The sequence below is a fragment of the Pteropus alecto genome, unplaced genomic scaffold, assembly GCF_000325575.1.
Source record: "Pteropus alecto unplaced genomic scaffold, ASM32557v1 scaffold161, whole genome shotgun sequence".
Lineage (NCBI taxonomy): Eukaryota > Metazoa > Chordata > Mammalia > Chiroptera > Pteropodidae > Pteropus > Pteropus alecto.
The window spans coordinates 744,002-750,904 of NW_006432943.1; the positions used below are offsets into that span (position 1 = coordinate 744,002).

At 34.6% G+C, this 6,903-nt stretch overlaps 1 protein-coding gene across 3 annotated transcripts in view; it reads left to right on the top strand.

The window, feature by feature from the left end:
• The window catches only part of MAPK10 (mitogen-activated protein kinase 10), a 437,658-nt gene that overhangs the window by 98,340 nt on the left and 332,415 nt on the right, over positions 1–6,903 (top strand). The window contains exon 2 of one of the 3 annotated variants that reach the window (XM_015586056.2): positions 4,484–4,554. The exons of the other annotated variants lie outside the window; for them this stretch is intronic. The gene's annotated coding sequence lies outside the window, so the exon portion shown is untranslated. The remainder of the gene's footprint in view (positions 1–4,483; positions 4,555–6,903) is intronic. 3 annotated transcript variants of the gene reach the window in all.

Here is a 6,903-nt window from a genome sequence, read left to right on the forward strand (position 1 = left end):
CTAGGGTAGTAAGACAAGTAAAAAAAAAGGTATAAGTAAGTGGGAAGGGAGAAGTAAAACAATCATTATGCACAGAGGACATGATTGGATTCACGAAACCCAAAATGCTGCAGATAAATTTTATAATTAAATAAATTTACCTAAGTTGTTGGATACAAAGTTAATATATAAAAATAAATTTTATTTATACATACCAGCAGCAAAACTGTTGTAAAATAAAAGTTGTAAAACAATTTAAAATAGCTTTGGAAAAAGCTACATTAGTGCTTGCACAAAATGATCAGAGACTGCTATGCTTTTGGTGTCCTCAAAGTTTTGATAGTTTTCTTATCTCTTAAATCAGTGGACTGTCAGCTGCCACTCTTGTTGTTATCTCTATACTTACTTCCAACTGCAACTTTTAGTAATTTTTTTCCTTGGATGTGCTATGAAGAAAATAGAAACATTAATTGAGTAAAAATTATCTTAATAAAACTAAAAGGACTTTTAGCACCTAGATTTGTGACTTTCGTTTTGGCCACTTAGGAGTTACTCAGAGTCCTTTATAATTATATCCAAGTCTAGTTGTCCTCAAAGTGATTGAGATTGCCGAAGTACGAACTCCAGGGAGGAGGAGAATTTTTCTGTATCTTTATCTTTTTAGATGGTAGAACATACTGATGAATTTTCCCAGTTCCTTACTCGAATAGGACATTTCTTAAAGTTTTCTATGAGAATATTTCATCTTTAAAAGTAAAGAAAAAAGAAAGTTGGCGTCAGCTTCTGTACAGGAATTTTAAGTAAAACATTATGATTATCTCCCTTAGAACAAAAATTTGTTATAAATCTTATCACTAAGTTTGAGGTTAGATGTTGATTTTGATATGATTTAAAATGCCAGTGACTATTAGGTAATGTTGCATGGGCTTTAAGAAGGCTTTGTTTCTAATATTAGTTGAATTTGGCTAAGCTTAATAAGTAAGATTATAGCTAAATAAGTACTATTAACCAACTAAGCCAATAATCATTAGGACTCGAGCTAATGTAGCAGATGGAACAAAGAGGACTATGAGGAGCTAGCCTCGTCTGGTTGACAGGAGCTATTGGGATTACACTTTAAAATATTTGAGTTCTAGCCATAGCCTATGGTGCTCTGGTGCCATTACAGATAGTTTCTATTCTATTATAATTTATTCACTTTCATTTAAGAAATGCTAGTGGTAGCTCCCTAAATTGATTTCACTGCTCATTAATGTGTCATGAACTCCAGTTTGAAAAACATTAATTTAAGTGACACCAAGGATCACTCTTATTCCTTAAATGCTCCCTTGAATTGGAGCCTTGGCGTTGGACCCAGCCCAGCCCAGTCATTGTCTAGTAGTTATTAATACTTCGGTTCCATCGGCCATTCATCCTGATAAAAGAAGGCCCAGACTGTGAGAATATTTTGACTCTGGACCACAGATGGGAACATGAGATGATATGTAATTAGTACTACATCTTTCTTTGTTCACAAAGCTCTATTTATCAGCCTACTTTCTACTTATAAAGTGGTTAATATAAAAATCAGTCAATTTCATTGAAACGTATGAGTAGGCTAGAGGAAATTCTAATAAAATAACCTAGGAACAAATAAGATTCCAAACTTGATCCAGAATTTCTGCATTTGTGAAATGGGACTGAAAATCTTTACCCTATACCATTATTATGAGAATAAATAACATAGTGAATATATGTAAAATATATAGAGTCTAGGGTGAATGGTTATTTACAAAGATAGCCAAATCAATTGATCCCATCTCTATATTTATGCCTCTTAGTAACATGATTTGCCATTTCTTCCACTAAGAGATTAAATCTATTCTCCCCTATTTATCCACCCAACCAACTCCCTCTTGAGTTTGTGTGGGCTTTCAAACTCACACTTTGACTAATAAAATGAGGTTGAAGTGCTGTTGTGGTACTTCTAAGGCATTAAGAGGCTTTTGTTCTTATCCTCTTGAAACTTTTGATTTTTGTGTGAAGAAGATTTCTTGAGAATGAGACCAGGTAGAGAGAGAGGCACAACTGAGTCAACACCAACCATTAGACATAGGAGGGAGGCCATATTAGCCTACCCAGCCCAGTTGCTATAGACTGAATGTTTGTATCTCCCCAAATTCATGTGTTAAATCATAATGCCCAGTGAGATGGTATTTGGAGATGAGGCCTTTGGGAAGTGATTAGGCCATGAGAGTGAACCCTCACGAATAGGATTGGTGCCCTTATAAAAGAGGACCCAGAGACACGGGGAGCATGGAAGAGGGAATGTAGTTAGCATTAATATGATGGCTAAGTGGAGGGCCAGGGGGGGGAGGGAGCAGGGGGGGGGGGGGATCATTTTATGAACATTATAGATGTCTAACCAATGTACTGTATGTTTGAAACTAATTTAAATAAATAAATTTAATTAAAAAAAAAGAGGACCCAGAGGACCCTTGTTTCTTCTGTTATTTGAGGCCACAGTGAGAAGACAGCCCATCTATGAATTAAGAAGCGGGCTCTTACCAGACACTTTATCTGCTGGCACCTTAATCTTGGACTTCCATCCTCTAGAACTGTGAGAAATACATGTTTGTTGTTCAAGTCACCAGCCTATGGAATTTTGCTATAGCAGCTCAAATGGACTAAGATACCAGTCAAGCCTATATACTGCTGTAGCTATAGAATAATTCTATGTGAGACTAACAGAAGAACAACCTACCTGAACCCAGAATAAACTGTTAACTTACAGAATCATAAACAATAACATGAATTATTTTAAGCTACTGATTTGGAGTAGTTTATTACACAGAAAAAAAAAAGTGATAAATCTGACATATTATTAAGTGTTCAATAAAAGGGCGTAAACCTTTGCTTCTTGAAAGAAGGGTAAATTTAATTTCAAAGAACAGTTTCAAAGGTAATCCTTTGTTAAGGACTGAGATTTATTTCTTAGGATTAGTTGGACAACATTTTAGAATGTTATTTGGCTAATTATTGTTCTCACTTCTGTTTATCTCATTTTCAGATCACTATATATATTATTAAAATATTTAAGACAAAATTGAGTTTGTTGAAAATTTGTAAATCAGGAACTTAGCCCTTACATAGGAATAAATGTTGGGTAAATAGGATACAAATATGGCTAGTATTTGGACTTAGGTTTATATTGCACAGAGAAAAGGATCTGAGATCTGATAATTTTTTATCCCTCTCCAGGAAAAAACAATGAGATGGATAATTTCTTTTTTTGAGCCTAATAAGGGATTATGACTCTAATATGTCATAATGAACTACATTAAATTTTACAAGTGCCGGTTGTTTTTTCATGAATTTGTGGAGGATAATATTAGTATTAGTTATCACTTATTGAGCATCCAATGTGTCAGGCAGATTCTAAGCATTTTATCTTCAATTTTAATCCTCAATTTCCTACTCTGTAATAGAGGGATAATAATAGTGGGTATGGGTGAGAAAACTGGGTCATCGTGACTTGGTTTTCATTCCCTAGAAGCAGAACCTAAGATGGGGTTTCTTGTGTCAGTGAATATTGTGGAAGTGTTCTAGGAGAAAAGGGTTGACAGAATCAGGTTAGGAGAAGGGGAAAAAGCTAGGGAAGAAAGTGCTCTGGGACCAAATTAAATCTAACAGTCTTCTCATCACTCAATAAATGGGTTGGTGCTTTATTTCAATTGCAGAAAACACTGCATTAAAATCCCAGATTGGCCTGGAGAGTGCTGTGCTTCTTTCTTGGAGGTAAGATGTGTGAGGCAGATAACTTGCTCTTTAATGGGCCCTTAAAATTTTTACTGGTGAGATAGGCCCTTGAGTCTTTCTAGGGATTATCTCTCATCTTCTGGAGCACGTGAGTCTTACTATGGCACCCAGAATACTTGTCACTTCTTGCTAATCAGGTCTGATTTATGTGATATCATCAGTTTAGTGAATTAATGTGATGCTCTGTAGAATGTCCAGATGGCCCAGGTGCCTTCTTTATAATAGGGAGCAAGATTATAGCCTTGGGTCAAGACTGTGAATTAATATTATTGTCTGTCTCATGGAGTCCTGTCTTGGCCAGGACTCCATTTACTACCTCATCTCCATGATGGAACTTTGCACCACCAGATGTCAATGACAGTTCAGACCATATATACAACAGCTCTAGAAAGATCTGGGCATTCTCTTTGTCCAGTATATCATACTGAGTGAATTGCTGTAGTATCTTGGGGGTAAGGTTGGAGAATTACTACTATGTACACTTTCCAAAGTATTTCACAATCCTTCCTAATGTAGACCCAGCCTCTAATTCAGGGAGTGAGTTCTGTGTCTGAGAATTGGCTCAGGCCTGAAATAGGACAAGGAATCATGATTTTGAAAGGGCTGACTTTAGCCTTTTGCTCATCCATTCATGATTTATGTAAATTAGGATGATTATATAAATTAAGGATTATCCTTATTGGTTATTCATGTATCTTTCCTGTAGGAACTCTGCTTTATTTGCCGTATCCACTGATCCCTGAGAGTCTGGCCATTCTGTTCTTGCTGCCTATTATGGTAATTATGCCTTTTTTTTTGTCTAAAAGTTAATTACCACCACTTGGCTTGTGCGATTTAGGGATTCTGTCATTCCCACAGTAATAGTGAGTGTAGTTATGTAGCAGCATCTCCTATTATCAGCTCTAGCTTTTGGAGGGTGACCAATTCCCAATAAGCATCTTGCATACAAATCTCCCAGTTTAGAATTTGCTTTGTGAAGACCTAACCTGCAACATTGGGTCAATGAAAATTAAATAGAATTTCTTTACAGAAGGGTTTTTTAAGTGTCTTTTATGTGAGAGTAGAATGTGAATTTCTGTAAACAAAATATACAATTTTGAGTAGAAACTCTGTTTAACTATTTTGTTAGGTGACATTTACCTAAACTCCCAGACTGGCATTCAAGTGGGCCCTTAGTGTTGCCAACATTGTAGATAAAAAAAGATCTCAAAATATTATTTTAATTTTATTTACCTAATTACAAATATATTTGCATATGTTCTTAACACTTGCATTTTCTTTTCTATAAACTGTTCATTTGTTTATTTAAAAAATTGAGTTGTTAGTTTTTTAGTGACTTGTAGATGCTCTGTAGATATTGTGGGGATTAGCTCTTTGCCTAATATGATAGAAATGATTTTTTCTTGATTGTCATTTGACTTGTAAAATTGTTTAAGAGCTTTCTTTACTTTTCTCTTTTATTCTCTTTTTTCTCTTTTGCATTTCTCCTTTCCTCCCTCCTTTATACTCTTCCTCCTTTTTTTTCCTTAACATCTTTTCTAGTCTTTCATTGTAGTGACAGCCAGAAGAGTTTTTTCAGAATGATTTTATAAGGCACACATGTAAATATTTCATACTACTGCTTCAAATACTTCAAATGGGTTTTCGTTGCTCTTAGGATAAGGTACTAAATTTGTATAAAATGCTTCTCTAATTTGGGCCCTCACCTACCCTTGTAGCCCCATCTCCAGCCACTTCTTTTTTTTTTCCTCTATTGTACAAGGTGCCTTTCCCCTCAGAGCTTCTACACAGACTATCACCTGTTCCTCTTCATGCCTCTGCAACATTGCCTGAATAATTTTTTTTTCGAGTCTTACTTTAAGTAGCACTTTTGTAAGAATAATTTTTCAACCCATCAGATTAGGGTTCTCCGTTATATGCATTTATTGAATCCTGTAATAATCTTTGTAGTCCCTGATACAACTATGCTGTATACATGATTAACCATTTGTTGGTTAACTATCTGTATCTCCTACTGGGGTTTAATCTTTGTGCTGTCAGGAATTTTCTCTCTCTCACTCTCTCTCCTTTTGCATTCCCAGCACTTAACAAAGGGCCTGGCCCATAGCAGGTGCTCAAATAATAATTGTTTAAAAAGTATTGGTTGAATGAAAGAATAATCAAGGTTTCAGAATTAGGCAGTAAAAGAATGATGAAGACTTTGGTACTGTGCTGATGAATTTATACTTTATGCTGTAGAAAATAAAGAGCCATTTAAACATTTAATAACAGAGATCAGTTCTATTCTTTCCTCTCCTTACAGAATGTTGGATTCTTAATCAATAATTATTTTTTGAGCAGTTTTTAAATATTACCAGGAATCTGTATAGGTATATAATAGGGCGTCTGAAATTTCTTAGTTAAAATGGAAAGCATTCTTTCTCCATTGGTTTTGGGAACTGAATTTAAAGGTGTATCGGCATATATCTTTCTTCTTTTATTTTAAGCAAGTAATTTTTTAAAGAGACTTACCATTTCTTTCCAATACTCTCAAAATCAAAAAATATTTCAGTGGTGTGAGCTATATCACAATATTTTATGAAAAAGTCAACATTACTATATTAGGGAATCACATATTTTAATGGTAACGATATGCTTGGTGCAACTTTTGTGAAGGAAGGAAAACACTTATGTGAGTATCAGGTCTTGAAGAAAAAAGTCTACGTGTTGTCTTACATTGTTTACTTTAGAAAATATTAGAGAATAATCTAATAATAAACATAATAACAATAATAATAACAGAATAATAATAAACACAAGATGTTTCTGTGCTTTGCAGAATGGCTCAGTAATTTCTGTTTTAATAATATTAGGACTTACCTTCATTTATATAGTGCTTTTTATGTTCAAATTGCTTACCCAAAATTAAGTAATTAATCCTAATACTAAACCCTGCAAGGCAGATAAGAATTATCTTCATTTTACAGATTAAGTCAAATGGATCACATTCCAAATAATTAATGCTTTGAAATCTCCAATACCAAAAGGTCTATGTTTCTCTGGAAGCATGTGGAAATCCAAATTTACATAGTAATTATGTGTTCAATTGTGCTGAGGAAGCAAGTGGCAGGCCCAGATAATCTTTCA